The following is a 17,587-nucleotide window of genomic DNA, read 5'->3' on the forward strand; positions in this document are numbered from 1 at the left end:
TAATGAACAATGTTGTGAAACCCTGGAGATGAACTAGCAAGTCAATGCATTGCCGAGGTGCTTGACTCATCTTTGTTTACATTTGCCAGTCAGAACCACTGTGTAAATAACCAGCTCTCTTCTATTGTGTTATCATCATATGATGAGATATGATACAACATTATTAACAGCATAAAGTCTATCACAGCTTTCTTCACTGTGATTTCATCCTTGGAGGATGCTTAGCTCTGTAATTTTATTGCTTTGTGTGTAGTGATTTCAGAATAGCAAGGGAGGCATGACCACCTTATAAAAGAAGTTTTTCATGTAAGGAAAAAAACTAATTAAATTCTTACAAAACTTGCCTTATTTAAAGCATATTTTCAATGAAAATAATGTCTTATGATGCATCTAATAAAGTAGCATAAAGATAGTTTAAGTAGCTTAATCATTAGTAAATTCAGAATTCTCAAAGATCTTTCACTTGCCATTTCCAACAGAAAATGTATATGTTTATCATGTCTACATACTTATGAGCCGGTTCAAGATACTGTATCCAATATTGTGGGTTATCTAAGGAATTAAAGTCCCCTGTAATACACAACTGCTAAAATATATTTTTTATGATAATGAAAATGCTTTGCTATATGCAATAAAACATATTATACCAAAGGTATATATTTTATTGAATAGACCTGTAATAAAAATGGAGAGCATTTTTCAGATCTGATATTTTGAAATATTTGTATTAAACCTAAGTCACAGAAATGTGCATGTTGGTGATGTTATGAACTGCTAAATATAGCAATAATTTTAAGAAATTAATCTCTTGTTCTTCTTTGGGGGGGGGAAGAGTGTTAGTCTTTAGAATTTAGTTTAAATTAATATGGATGCAAAATTTGGGAAATATCTGCTGCCCTCTTCAAATTAATTTTGCATTTACTGCCATTCTGAAGTATGTTTTAGGAAAGGTTTGCAAAACAACTCATTGCAAAAGTGAAAGCATAATGATGTTTAACTCTGCAGTAATGATTTCTTTTAATCAAATTCTATTGCTTCAAAGGAGTCAAAGTGATTCATGTAAGACAATCAATTACCTCGTCAGCTGCTCATTGACAATGAGCATGACAATGTAAGTCAGCACCTCACAAGATCAGAGTCTTTATGGTCAACATAAAAATGACTGATGAAAATAATTGTGATTTCCATCCATTCTAAGGACATGGATTTTATTCAAAATTAGTTGCTTCTGTGCAAGTGGATGAGCCACGACATGTTTTTTACATTCCAAGTCATTACATTTTCCCCTGTATGAAAGGCTAGCATAGCACAAATGCATTATTTAGAGCTCTATTTGGAAGTTTTAAATAGTGTACTTGTCCTAGCAGTCATCAGCCCTGGATGGATTTAATTCTAAAACATGAGTCTTGGCAGTCTACCGCACCTGCAGGGACCCATCCCTTTCCTACTTCCTATCCATTTCTGGTCTGAGCCCCAATGAAGCCAAAGGGCCTCTGTGAAAGAGCAGTGAAGCCCCTGTATGCCACACACCGAAGACTTAGGGCCTAATTGACCTTGACCTTATCCCACAAGAATTTCTTTCTTATATCACACTCTTGATTATGTTGACAATCTGAATATGATCTTCTATCACTGCATCTTGAACCCTTACAGATAGATAGTTTTATTGGTGGTCATCTTCATTGCAAACTTCACATTAACAAGGAAGTTTGGCATTACTTCATATTTACCAGCAAAGAGAATATTAATGAATATATTAATATCAATTAACAGGGTATTTGTTGTAGTTAAACTGTAACTGTATGCAACAATGTAATTTCATTTGGAATAGCTCACTTAAGAGTGCTTTGCACACTTTCTTCTTCCACTGGGCTAGTGGAAGTGCATAGATATGAAGCAAATATATGTTATTTCGATAGGCATAATATATAGCAATGATTTTACTATTTTTTCTTTTTCTTCTTATATGTTTTAGAAGGTAAGTCTTTGAATCATCCATAATAAACATACTATTGTAATCAATCTGTATTGCAGTGTATAGCACATCCTTCTATAATCAATTAATACCACATCTTTTCCTTCTTTTGGACCACTTTTGAAATGGTATTATGTTAAATCTGATTAATTATGACATACTGAAGGGAACTGTTATTTCCCTTAAACTGCACTGAAAAAACAATCATAAAGAAAGCTCCTTAAAATATAATACACAAGTACATAAGTATATGTGGTCATCAAATTTAAAACAGAATCTCAGAAACTCTTCTATTTGAACATCGTGTTCACAAACTTTAGTAATACAGATGGACTGTTATTCTTTAATTCTTTTCTAATAACTGCACTTTCTAAGTATCATTAATACAGTTTACAAATAATTAAGAACTACAAATGTCTGTTATCTTGTCACGGAGGCTTGGGAAATCACATGTGCTAAAGCCAAATTCCTGGAAGAAAAAATATTCAAATAGTGGCATGACTTATAGCTCATGTACTGTATCTCTAATTTTACCTGTGTTAATTAAGAATTCCATTATGTGGTTTTATGAATTTACTCATTAAAAATACTATTCCTACCTCAAATATGTGTCTGAGAGATTGAAATAAAGAATAGGGTGGAAAAGACTTACAGTACAAGTCAATAGCCTTTAGAATTTTTAATAGAAAGAAAAGTAAGTTCAGCAAAGAAGTACATATATTAATAATGGTCAGAAAAACTATTTTCCCAATTCAAGAAAATACTCATCTCTCAAACCATCCCTATTACAAACACTGACAAAAGCATGCATATTTTGAGAAGCTTTTCATTAATAAATGTATATACCGGTTATTCCAAAAGTTACAACCAAATAGTATTTGAGACACAATGTCTCATTTTCAGCTCACATGAACCAGCACAGCTTCACTGATTGGTGTCAGCCAAGGATTTTGGCATATTAGATTTCATAAATCTAAAAATTAGCTATTTTACACTATTACACAAGCAATGTATGTTTCATTTCTAAGGAACTCATCACTTGTCATCTGTCCAGGTTGTGGGAGAATGTGAATGTGCCTGCTAAATATCTGCAAAATTAACCTCATCCAGTGGAACTCTCTTTGTGATTTGTCATTTTAATAAGTAAATCTATTAAGTCAGCAGTCTCTTATTGGCTTCATTCTTAACTGTCTAAATAGTATCTACTTAACAGAAAACTGTACCAACACAAGAGATTTGGGCAATCCAGAGACAGCAAGTCTACTTAGTGTTATTCTTTATGCTTATATTGCATGTGTGTACAAGGGTTTCATTTAATTGCAACAAGAATTTTACTTTGCATGTTTCTTTCCAGATTCTGAAAGTGCTTCTACTCAAATACATACTCTTCACTTTTCTTCAATATGTACAAATATGCAATTTTTCATAATGTATATAAAAGTCAGGGCAATACAATGAGATTATCAGGTGTATGGTTCTGACCAAAATATTTTTCCACACAACTTAAGCTGTGGAATTTTTTGCCACAGAGCACTGCCTGTACATACCCTAAACAGGTACACAAAAACCAATTGCACTGATTCAGAGCAAGAAGATTCCCTAGGGCTAGCAAGCACAAAAATAAAACTTCAGCATCAGGAAATCCCTAAGCCAAGGATTATTGGAATGATACCTGGAGGAAGTATCACTATATTCTTGTCCTGTTCTTATCCTCTTCCTCAGTATAGATATTGGCCAAAGGATCCTGGAGGAGATGGACCTTTGATCTGACTAACTACATATGATCTAGAAATATAAAAGAGAACTAATCCAACACAGTACACTTTGAAAGACAAAGGGCCTGATCATAATTCATTTGTATCAAGAAACTGGCAATGTTCTTTTTTTGCCCTACTAACCAATAACTGTTATTACAATAAAAACTATGTTTTAAAAATATAGCACAGTCAAATCCTAGGAAAGTAGAGTAGATTAGGATAGGACAGAGCAGGACAGCCACTCAAATTACAAATTACTAAATAGGTTTAGTAACAACAGAAGAACATATGTGGGCAAGAATGACATCAAAATCATCATTAACTTCTACTAAGAGTAAATTAATAAGATACTTTTGTTCACTTTTTAATGATACAATATCAGATGCTTAAAAAACTCACATGGAAAAACTTCATTAAGCCCTTTGTGATTATTTTTAAAGTTACATAAATATATTATATAGTTCTATGGATTATATATGCATGCTTTACAAAATTCAAATCATAGAAAAAGACATGTCCCACAATTACCATATTCAAGTAGATGTTTACACCCAACATAAGAAAATATAGCTACTACAGGCACATTAACCCAAATATAAAGTCCTTAGATTCCCAAACTTCTGTTGCAGACTGGCTGAAAGACTAATATGCCAATAATTTGTTCACTATTTTCTAGTCTTTCCTGATAGTTTAATAACATGTAATGTCTCCCTCACCATAAATTTTGCCTAGCTTGAAAGCAGAAATATTAACTGCTTCATTAATATTTATGCTCACGCAGATCAACTCTCCCAACCAATTTTGATGTTAATGCAATTTTCCAGGACAACTCCTAGAAATACTTCTCCTTCCCAAATTAATCCTGTCTCCTTTCCAATCCTAGATGACGTGTTTTCATTCCTCAGTTCTGATCATGCTATCAGCTTGGCTGTCCCTGTTCCATCTGTCCATACCAGTGAACGCCATAATGTTCTTGACTCTGAAACATCCCTGTCGTATTGTGAGCTATTATGACTACTTGTGTTTTTTAAGAGTAGTTTGTTAGCGATTAAAGACCGTCTTACAGACAAATTCAATACAATTGTTTCAGTATTAGTCACCCTCAAGAATCTATGATTTAATACAAGCATAAGAATTTATAACACAAATAAAACCCCACAGATGAGTATGTATGTTCAGAAAGGCAAGCCAAGAGGCTGTTGAATGTTGTCATAAATAACTCTGCAGAGTGTCATTGGGTCACATCTAAAAACAAGTATTAGTTATTACAAACTAACTATCTAATCACAGTTAAGGGCAGAATGATGATAGATGGAATGAAAAAAGTTCCATTCATAGTGGAAATACACAAATAAGGAAATTCAGAGCAGTGTCTGTGGCCACATGACAGCATTCTTAAACGGAGTTCAGTTTCAGCCTCTTCAGTTACTTTATTTTTTAGTTTTCTTCTTCAGCATCACAACATTTGGGCAGTGTTCCATGATCCTGAGAACAGCAGTTTAGCATCCGTCTGTGACATTCTTGGTTTCTGTTCTTCCTTCTATTTTGGAAGAAGAAAATGTTCAAGGACAACCCTGATAATGCGTTCCAAGTATGTTTGGATACATAACTGTAGGCAGCTATGGAAATTAAGTTTGCATTCAATAAAGAGTAAGTAACAGCCATAGCGAATGATAAGGCATTTGAAAATCACAGTATTACACTTGTTTTGTCAACAACAAATAACAAACTGAGCTACACTGAACTACTGGACTTGCATTTCCCCTGTCATCTTACTTTTAATTTCATTTCATTCAAACCTAATTCTTTCTAGCCGGTGGAGATGTCAACATAAAATTTTGGAGTGGACTTTGCATGTGTGTCTCTGTGTGTGTGTGTATGTGCATGCGTGCCCTATGGAGGTGGGGTAGAACAATATCTTACAAACTAAAACAGTAAGGTTACCCATTGTTACTAATAAGACAAGAATTGCTAGCTGCTATATGTAGAAGAACAGAAAAGAATGGTTGCTACCTTGTCTAAATCACCCTGCAGTGGGTCTCCCTTCTCTCTCAGCCTGATTTTCTACATGCTTGTCTCTGCCAGTTTGAGGAGAGGCAAACCGACCACCACTGTGGCTACTCTGCAGGCACAGCAGACTTCCTGCTCCAGGGTATACCTCCTGATCTGATATGTTGCAGTGCTGGGCTTGGTGCTAGCAGAAGCACCATGCACGCTTAGTGCAAGAAGGAAACAACTCTGAAAGATTTTGATGGTGTTTACGAAGTTCTGGTGGGCATGGACCACACTAATCCCCTAGTAAAAGCCATCCCTGTTTCATTTTACTGTCTACTAGTCCTAATTCTTTCCTTTCCTGGGCAACAGAGAGCACAATTGCTAATACCAGCGATCAAGGTATTAATGGATTTCAACTGAGTCGTGACAGCAAATCCTGTGAAGTTTTTTCTTATTTTCAAGACTAGCAGCAACAGAAAGTGAATCTAAGTGGCAGAATTTCATTAGTTTTCAGACATGGAAATTTAGAATTTTCTCAATTTGCTGCTTCTAAAAAGCAAGTATTTTAACTCTGGAGATGAACTGAAATAGAATGTAAGTGATTTATACTAAAATATCATCATTCCTTTTGTTGAAATTTGCTATCTCACATTTATGTCAGCATATCTTGCAGGTAAAGCAAGTTTAGATTAGTTGGTATTTGAACAGGACATCTAAGTGAAAACTTTTCAAGTGTTATCAGTGAATTTTATCCAGTCATGATAGTCAATACTAGTCCAATTTTATCATGGAATATTGGAGGACGTTGTGGTCTCATTCAGATGAAATGTATCATCGGGGCACCACTATTTGTCTTTTTTTAAGGACACACCATGAAAGAATAAATAAGTTATGCCCAAATTCAAGCCTGAGTTATTATATTCTCCCTGCTTAAAGGTCCCTCCTCTGTTTTAGAGCTAACTTTGTATATTTTTCCTTTCATGCAGTAAAAATTTGTTTAACATTGATATGCATTACTACTCCATTGCAACCGGTATTACACTCCCAGGATGGCTATACTTCAGTAATTAATGACAGAAGCAGCAGAAATAGTTCCTTTAACCAGCCATCAAATACATATATGCTTTTACTTGCAAATAGTGTAGGATAAATTCTCCCCACTCAAATCCACACCATGTATTTGATTTCTTTCTGGAAAAAAAGAGGGAGACTTAATCAGAATCAAAATCACTGCAATTGGTCCCCTGGGTCACTTTGAAAGTTGGGATCGCTAGCCCTAATTCTTCACAAACTGTGAATCAAGCACACAAAAACCTGAGAATGGCATTAAACAAAAATGTGATTTTAAATAACAACAGAGTATTTTAATTTGCCTTCCACTTTCAGGTCTTTAAGATGCAATCATATTTGTGTTTTCAATCCTTCCTGAAAACTGGGAGGACTAGACATTTACTTTTTCTTTTCCAGTGAAGAGTGATAGTCTCCTGTAACTGTTTGTAGGTGAAAAACACCACACATCATAATCAAGCTGAAATTAGAAGACCTATACTAAGATTCGTATTTGAAAACCAGGAAAAGCACTCTCCATGTACTTCTCCCAAGCTCAACAACACAACAAGAAGCTTCAATAAACTTCAGTGTTCATTTATCACTTGAATGCAAAATAGCTTGTTAATAGTTGGGTGGATAAATCACCTGACTATCTTTTAACACCTCCACTCTGCATTCTTTTCATCTACTATTTGCAAATCATCCTAGGGAGGATGAGGCAGTGTTAGGAAACCACAGTGAATGAACTGCATGTATATCGTCTTTCTGAGAATTTTATTGCTATTCAGTAGTAAGGAAAATTCATATATTAAAATAAAATAAAAATAAAATAATAATAAATTTAAAATAAATTTAAAAAATAATAATAAAATTAACACTATTACTGAAATAGTCACCTAAGAATTAGGTATACATATATTTTAAAAATATTTTCTCACAAAAAATAAACCCAGATGTTATTCTTTCAACTCTTTAGGGCTTTTTTTCCCTTAGATAGTTTCTAATCCTCTTTTTTTCCACTCTGAATATTTGTAATATTAAAATAAAGATGATTGTGCAACAAAATTCACTCATTTTGATTATGGATCCTATAGATCCTATAAGGCCTGCAGAACATCATGAGCGCATGCCAACTGGAAGACCTGGAGGGAAGGTTTAAGTTCAGCTAGCTCATACACCACTTCCAGCACATGTGCACATCTGGATGAGCAAAATACTAATGAAACTCTCCTTTTGTACAGGTCTGTACAACCTTTTGTTCTACAGATAATTTCCCCAGCCTTGTTTTCCTTTATGAGAAGCACTAGCCACTATTTTTATCCACTCAAATTCCCATGGATAATCGTGTCCTGTGCATATTGTAGATGAGAAGCCTCCAAGCTCTTGCATAGGACCTTTCCAGAAATAACAAGAGAGTGAGCCATGTGCTAAGTAAATTGTTCTGGCATGCGGCCTGTAACCGCAGCCTCTCCAGTGTGGAACTGCACATAAAATTCTTATACGACTCATGTGCAGTTGTTCTTTCACCTGGCAAATGCATATCTACTCACATTATGCAGTAAGCATTGAACTCGGTAAGATTCTTGCACTGTAAATCAACTTAATCAAGGCTGAAGACATCCAAGGTATAGGAGTGGAATAATTAATCTGCTACTTATTTGGAAGTTCAAACTCTTCTAAACTAACCCAACAACTAGAAGTGGTTCTTAGACCTATTGGTAGTAAACTAACGACCCCTTATTCTTTTGTTTTCTCTTTTTGCTAATATATCCATGCATTCCCCAGCATACTTAAACCAAGGTGCTTACACATCATTCTCCTACTCTTTTTTACTAAAACATCCATCTAAAAATATCCATTTAACTGTAACTATCCACAAGATGTTAGCCTATAAGCTATCCAACATTAACTCAAAACTTTACAAAATTAATGAAAATTTAAAACTTCCTCATTATTAACCTAATATTGTAATTGTTGCAATCTTAGTTTTTCTTTACACGTTATTAACAATCTCTCTTCACATCACACTGTAATAGGTCATAAAATCAGTTATGATTTTTTTTTATTTTCTGAATTTTTAGGAAACTTCAATAATATGCACGATTCTAAGCTGATTTATGTGAAAACTGAGGCATAGGTTTGTCAAGTGTTTGTGTTTGAGTAGTGTTACTGTAAACTTTTGGCTTAGTGAAACACCACTGTGGTTACATGAAAGCACTCAAATTTTTAAAAGCTTTCTGGAATTTACAGAGCCTGCATAAGCTAAATATTCCTAATGTAGAAAAGGGTGGAGACATCTCTGTGAGAGAAATTTTACTTACCGGAGCTGAGAAAGTTTTTGTAAATGTGCATTTGAGACTCAATTCCAATAAAATTATAATTTAATTTGCTTTTTGTTGCCTGTTTTAATTCAAATGACTTTTTTTTTTATTTCAATGTGTTTGAGCAGCGTGCAATTATAAAACTTGTAGCCCATATTTCGATCATAGTATGACATACAGACTAAAGTACAGAGGACAATAAAATGCATATGCAGTTTGGATTGGGATTTAATTATAATTTTTTTAATGTAACAAATTATATGCTGTCATTTAAGATTATTTAAGTTATAGTAAAAAGCTTTGTGACAAATTACTTGTTTAATTTAAAGTACAAGGTTAAAAATTTTCTGGCTTAGAGTGCCTAAGAAAACTAGTTAAATTCAAATAATGAACATATGAATAACTTTTTTTTTTTCTTTAAGATTTATTGAACAAAAAATACAATTCTTCAAAAAGTATAAATAGTTCAGTTTTCATCTCCTACAAATGCATAGGTACCATAAAAATGAAAAGCGCTACTCAGAATTAATAATACAACTCTATTTCAGTCCAGGAATGAGTTATTTTGATTCCAGAATGCACTTTTATCTAAAGGATAGCAATTATATTGTATATTACTTTTAATTCCAGCCAGAAAATTTCAGAAGAACACTAGAAAGATCCCAGCCATCTAAATTGTTAAAGAGCTCTTTTCAGAGGCCACAGAAAATATTGCCATTGTCAGTCTGCCTGTAACTGTGTACATTTGCTTCAGGATCTGAGATACGCAGACAATGGTAAGGTTTGACAAGATTGCGCCTCTGAAGGAAACCAAACTTTGATAAGATCTCATGGAAACTTATTTATTGCTGTACTTTCATTCATAAGGTGAAGCACACGAAGAAACCTCAGGAAGCACTGTAATAAAACACAGTAGGAAGGAATGCTCTCCAGTTGTCGTATCTTGAACCCTCCCCTGCTTTTACATCAAAGCAATGCTGAGGTAGCAGAATGATGAATCAGACTCAAGGGCCAAATTCACTCACTGTGCAGGTGATAACAGCTCTTTCTACCCCAGCAGAGAATGAAGTCTTGGCCTTTAACTAAGCTTTCCCACCACTGGCTGAGGCTCTCTTCTCTTTCACACAGTGAACCACAAGATAAATGTAATTACATATACCACTATATATACATCCTGCCAATATAAGTACATATACCACTGCAACACAGAGCACGGGAATCAACAAGCATGTTTAGGATTTTAAAGGCCGTGCCGGAGCTTCTGCAAACCCCCAGGGATGGCTGGCCCTAGGGGTGTGTTAATCCTGCATGGCCCAAGCAAGAACACAGGGTGCAGACCTCCACCCCTGGAAGTCTGTCACCACCTCTCCGGATGGTAATTGGCGCCTTAGCTATGTGGCTCCAACTCCTACCACAACCCGAGCCGAAAGCACACAGGGAGTGCCGGCCCTGTGAGCGGCTTCAGGCCCTCAGACAGCAGTGGGCAGATGCAAACAGGCACACATAGACTCGCCCAGGTATAGGCCCACAAAGGCCTCAGACTACTAATGAATAATTGCCTTCCTGCACTCAACTCTGCTTATAGTCTCTCAGATTAGTCGGGGAGTCCCTGAGCCCCTGAGGGTATTCAGGAGCACCAGATTACCTGAGCTGGATTACCTCATCTTGTGCCGTCATGTCAGGCCTCTTGCTGCCAGGAGCCTCTGTTGCTATGGCAACAAGGGGCCCAGCAAAATGGCTGTCCTCAGGAGACTTGGGCCCAGGACTTCCTTGACAGCCAGCTGCCTGGTAGCTGTCCTTTAACAGCAATTGACTGCCCCTTGTCCAGATGCCTGGTTCCCCTACCCACCCAAACACCTGGGCTTCAGCTAGCAATGCCATAATTCTGCACCAGGCCTTTGCCTTTTACCTTGACCAAGATGGCTGCAAAACGTTCCCGTGCAGTGCCCGGTACATCCGTTGTTTGCATGAAGCGGAAGAATATCAGGACGTTAAAAATGAAGACAAGGTTGTTTTGCAGAGTGCTGGAGCAGGTGCATACTACCCAAGAGCCAAAGTATGGTGTGCATCCACGAGCATTTGCTGAAAAGAAGCCTTAAGTAAGGAGCACAGCCCAAGGAGAATTGGGTTTCAGCTTGATCAAGCCACAGGCTAGGCAATGGGTTATTTATAACAATTTCCTGTGGGGTTTGGGGTGTGTGTGGGTGCTTGACAAGAATGTGGATCACAGAAAAGTGGGTAAGGTCAGTCTATTATGGGAAGACAAACAAGAAGGCAATTTTCAATTAAAGTCCAACATAGTCTTTCAGGCAAAACATGGCAGGCCGAGCAGAGCACCTGCTCCTGCTGCAGTCCAGAGGCACTCTGATGAGCCAGCTGTGACTGACATCACCTCAGCTAAAGCAGGAGCTGAGGCTAGATTAGAAATGTCACCGCTGGGAACCAGACACAGATCTCTCAACACTGGCAAGTGATACCGCAGATGGTTCTTGTGTCCCCAGTGTATGTCTGCTAATGTGAGGGTGAGGGTGTCAGTATTTTGTGTGGTTAGGAGAGCTTCACTGCAGATGGAAGCTCTGCTTCCAGACTACCAGGTGAAATTTAGCCAGAGAGTGATACATGCAAAAGGTGGCTGGATACGGACTAGAGAGCTGTATTGGCAGAGTCCTCGACCTGCGTGAGACAGTTTAGATGGCAAGGGACCTTTAAGCCTTTAAATTTGTTCACCTCAATTTAGCTATTATGTTAGTGTGAGGGGAAAATGGGTTAGTTGGTAGGAACTGCAGTGTGGGACATAGTTACTCAAACACAAAGCAGATGGTTAATTTACCTGTGGTTAATCTGGATTATTTCTGCAGAAAAACATGCACTCAGCAGTCTTGTATTATTAGCTTTATGCCAACACTCAGAAATCTGGGGGGAAAAAATTTTGAGGAAAACAAACCCCAAATTTATAAACAGATTACTTATATTTAAATATAACTTATAAACTAGGAAGAGAGATTGAGATGCTATCCAACACGTAGGAGAGCCTACCGTGTTACAGAATTTGCATAGATGCCTTGCAGTGGGAGTGGCTCTGGGAAAATATCCTTAGTTGCTCCCACAAATCCTAGTCCTTGCTTCATTTTGTGTGTCATCACCATTTCTATTTGTATAAAGCTGTCATTGTATTTTTTGCAACCTCAGAACTATTATTATAATAAAATGGACCATCTGTAGAAATCACATAAGGATGCATTTAAGATGATGACTAGAAGTTTCATGTTCACAGGCATTTGCAAAAATTCATGTATTCTCTTTTCCTTTAAAAAAAAAGTAATCCCTGTTATATCAGGGAAGACTATCGCTATTCAAAATGTATAGCTATGCATTACTGTAACAAGTTTATTTATAACATGCTGTGTAATGCAATATAGCTAGGGGACAAGTCAGTCAAAAAAAAAATCACAATTAATTCAAAGCAAACTGGCCTATTCTACAACAGTTATCTCCAGATTTGGGGCTGCATGCCAACTAAAATGTATTTTTAGATTTCTTAGTTTTTCTATCTGGCATACTTATGAAGGGGACATCTGGAAATAAGTGTCACAGTGCAATTACTGATATCCTAATCTACAAAAATACTTTTTGGAGGCCGTACAGTCGCTTACTCTATTTGATATAATTACATGGTTATGCATTCTGATTTTGAATGAGTTGAATGAGAAGATGGCTTCAATGCCTCGCAGATATGTCTATAATTTCTGTAACACTTTCCATATCATGTTGTTCTTGATATTTATTTTATTTGGATTTCTGAAACAGCATGAGGTGTATTAAAAAGAAGTGACAGCTACATTTAATTATGGCATGGCTGATGTATCTAAAAAGAATCTTAACTGAGAATTTCATTTTTCTTTTGGAACACTTGCAGAGAGAAGGCAATTTCCTCTGGCTTTTTTGTTTAACATCCTTCTATTGATTTTTCTACGGCTTAAGGAAACATAGTATTGCATCTCAAATCAAATAGTTAAAATATCAAGTGCTACCAAATAGTTGCTTCTGGTTGACACATGAAATTGATCTGATTAGTCACATCTTGGTGTGGCTGGTCCTGGATTGTGAATGCAGGCAATTCTAACAAAAATATTCCCTGTGTACATTAAAAAAACATTATTTCCAGGAGCTTCAGCCATGCATTTTTTGTATGAGCTTCTTGTAAACATTCCCACTAATAGAGACTGGTCAGAGAGTACTTGAAGAAAATAAACAGAAATAGAATATGGCCACAGCTGAACAGAATTCACTTAAATATTCAGGAAACTATTAATAGAAAGTGCTGGTAAAATCTGTCCAGCTCTAACATCTGGTTGACTTGGGTAAAAAAAAAAAATATTTCCTACTTTGAAATAAAATTAATTAAAGTTACCACAGTATTCTAGGACCTTGTGTCAGTTATTCCAGAAATCCAATTTATTGCAGATATATTGGAGGTTCACAGAAGAAGTAAACAGTTGCCGTGATGAAAAATGCTACAGGAGTAACTAGGTAGAGGATAGAAAAGTTATTTGTTCATATTATTTGCTTTAGGATATTAATTTCATGCCTAAATTAAAACCGAGCAATGGTGTTTGCATTAGCTGTGCTTTAGTGCAAAAACAAATCACTTTGTTAATATGAGTTAGCAGTTTTTCTTCTTAGAGGAAATAATGAAAAGCCCTATTTCTTGGACATATAAGCAGATGAGCCATCACCATAGCAACCAAAGGACGTATCCATTGCGTCATTCTGTCAAACGGCCCCTGCATGTGACTCCAAGCTCACATTCCTTATTTCCATCTGAAAGTAGGTTTTAGTCCTGCCATCCAATAAAATCAATACTCCATAGGATGTTTTCTGCCTGCCATAGTTTAGAAATAGGAAGCTACTTAAAGTAGCTTTCTTGTTTTAAAGGAACAGCAAAGGTTGTTTATCTGTCAATATACTGAAAGTTTATGAAAAAACAGAATTAATAGAAAACAGATAATTTGTTCCAGGAATGCTAAGTTTCCTCTTGCTCTTTATTGTGTTTAGTGATTCAGTCATGTCTTTGTTACAAAGCTTTATCACAGGTTCTTTGGACAGCCTCCAGCAGTGAGTCTGGCTTATTTAAACACCAAGTTTCTCTCCTAGAGTTATGAAAAAGGCTTTGATTTCTCCACCAAAAGGAGGAGAATTGCACTGCAATCATGTTTAATAAATCAGACAGCAGGAACCAAATACAAATTGCATAATGTTAAATGATCATCCATTTCTCTCGCAAGCTCTAAAGCAGGATTTTATTTTCCTGTTCTCCCCATCTTCAAAAGTGTTACAAGTCCAGCTTCCCTCTCAGACTCTAAAAGGTGATTTTCACTTTGCCTCTCCTTTCCTCTTCATCATCTCAGATTCTAACCTTCTCTACACCTGCTATGTAATAAGAACCAAGACATTGGGCCTCTGCTTTCCTGGTCTAATTCCCAAAACAGCCAGGCTGAGCTTTCCCAAATGTTACAAAAACAACGGCCACTTATGCTTGTGTGGGTTCTGCATTTTACCTCAACAGAGTCAGCCCAGGTTCAGTTTTTGTAAGTGTCCCAGTTTCGGCTGGGATAGGGTTAAATTTCTTCCTAGTGCTGTGTTTTGGATTTAGTATGAGGAGAATGTTGATAACACACTGATGTTGTCAGTTGTTGCTAAGTGCTCTCCTAGTCCAAGGACAGCTCCCATGCCTACTGACTGAGCTAGGTACACAAGATGGGAGGGAACATAATCAGGACAGCCAGCCCAGCTGGCTAATGGGGTATTCCATACCATGTGACGTCATGCTCAGTATATGAACAGTAAACGTGATCCAGGAAGTACCGATCGCTACTTGGTTATCGGTCAGCGTGGGTGGTGAGCAATTGCATTGTGCATCACTCATTTTGTATATTCTATCATTATTTATTATTATTATTTTCCCTCTTCTGTTCTATTAAACTGTCTTTATCTCAACCCACGAGTTTTTCTCACTCTTACCCTTCCGATTCTCTCCCCGTCCCACTGGGGGGGCGGAGGGAGTGAGTGAGCGGCTGCGTGGTATTTGGCTGCCTGCCAGATTAAACCACGACAGTAAGTCAAATGACTACTGCAACACTCTGTGGGAGAAAGCAATAATCTGTTGCCTCATTAGGTAGATATGGAGGTAGCCTTGTTACTTACGTTTTGAGCAAATGTTCTTTGTTCGCTGAGTGGTTTGTGATGAGTACCAGTGGTGCCTCAGAATAACACATAAATCTTCACTGAAATTCAAAGTCCGAGTTTAACTACAGAGCGATCAGACTCCAGGATCACTTGTGTCCATGCAAGTATGACAGTTATCAAAGATACGGAGCATAAGAGATGGAAAAAATTATGATGGAGAGAAGGCACCATCTCTATGTACCACTACATTAAAGTCATGGAATGGTATAACCTCCACTAGGACGTGTGGCTCCAGAATCTGAACTTTTTTTTTCCCAATAATGCTTTCTTCAGTCTTTCCTGAGTAAAACTGAAGGAGGTATATCAAAACTGTGCTCTTTCTCTCTCTTTCTCTCTTTCTCTGAAATACGCAGTACATTTTAGGTTTATAAAAATGTAAAATGTATTAAAATGTCCATAAAATGTAGCAAGATTCTATACTCAAGTGAATTAACAGCTATATGTAAAAGTGGCATGTCAATTTGCCATACCAGAATAATGTTCTTGAAACCCTATCTAAACAACTTCTGACTGTCAGTTTCAGTTAAGTTAGATGGACTGGTAGTTTACCAAAGCAGATTACGCAGAATCACACCAGTGAAACTGTTTCCTATAAATATGGCAAGTGAGTTTGGCAACCTCTTGTAAAAAGAAATCGGGCAAACCATGATGTATACCCTTTCTTTGTTAGGTGTCATTAGCAAAAACAAGAATCAATTCAAGTACAATGTCTAGCAGTTCCTTTTTTTCAAATAAAACAAAATATTTGGGTTTTAATTCTGAGCGAGAAACTTTCAGGTGTTAGGAACTTCAACTCTAAATCCAAAGAACAGCTGTTTTCTTCTCACTTTCAATCTAGTTAGTAGTTCATGGGAAGATGAACACCTCATTGAGGAGTGGGAGGTAAATAACTGTTCTTATAAAAAGAAATCAGAAAGGCTAAAAAAAATGGATAACAGCCTGCACAGTTTGTGCTGGCTCAGTTACCTCACAGTAATGTTCAAACATAGTGTTCACTCATACGGGACTCCCTTATTTAGTTAGACTGCTTCTACCACCAGATCTGATTCTCCTTAGCTGCCATCAGGCCAGGTCTGTCTAGTTCAAGGTTTGTGCCAACAGATACGCCATATTTATTCCCAGTCTTGAAAAGACTCAATTCCTTTAGTTTTGCTTTTGCCTAGTTGTCACCTGACACTAAGGGGACACTAGTCCTTTCATCAAGAGACATCAGCCTTATTAGTTGTCCCATTTTACAAATGCTGCCACTACATGCTGACCTAATGAAGTTTCTTCCACCTGACTTCTCTGCTGATAAATCTGGTTCAACAGAGCCATCTTGCCTCGTTTTATGTGTTCCTGGTTTACTTGCGTTAAGACTCTCAAAGCCCAGATGCATGTGGAAGCCTGGGCTGTCACTAGATCTTGATTGTGCCTGATCATTCTCTTGGCCCTTTTCAGTCTGAGTTTATGCACATGAACACAGTACCAATTTTCCAAGGTTCCTATTAATCACCTTATCTATACTTTCAAAACTGTTTTCTTGACTAAAATAGAAAAAAAAAAATATATAAACAGCATCCCTTGAAGAAAGGACTGCCAAGTCTTTCTAATCCAAACCCTTTGTGTTTAGGAAAAAAAAAAAAGATCAGTGGAAAAAAAATATTAGCATTTTGAAGGCCACACCGTATTTTTCTGAAATGTTTTCTGTAAGATATGTTCAATATGGAGAGCATCAAATATTAACTTTAAATGCAAGTGTCATGTCTTTAGCTGATGTAATACTAAGAAAATAGATCTGTGGCTGTGTTCAGAAAAATCAATATTGCAATTTGATTCAGATAGCTATTGCTTCCCTTTTTTTCATAGATCTGTGGACATTAAATCATGTCAGTTTCCATTGGTGAGAAGATTGCAGATGTTTATACCCAGATTTAGTCTGTAATTTATTATTGTTTTATATTTAAAATTTGGCAGCTTTCGGGTGCCCCTGCTCAAAGCTGTGCCTTTGCAGCAGCAAGTGCAAAATCTCAAAAGGTAAATGTAGCCCATGTGCCAGTGATTCCCAAAGGGTGGTATATAGTGTGGTATATAGTGTACCATAAGAATAGTAGAAATATGGCAGCACCCTGTCTGCTCTGCCATTTGCTTTTAGCATCTAATCTTAAGAGCCTGACAGAAGTGAGCAGTGGTAGGATGTGAGCAACCCATCTGGCCAGGTTTGGGGCAGTTTGGGAAGATCTTCTTTGTACTGCCAATTTTAA

This window comes from Calonectris borealis, chromosome 4, assembly GCF_964195595.1.
Source record: "Calonectris borealis chromosome 4, bCalBor7.hap1.2, whole genome shotgun sequence".
Lineage (NCBI taxonomy): Eukaryota > Metazoa > Chordata > Aves > Procellariiformes > Procellariidae > Calonectris > Calonectris borealis.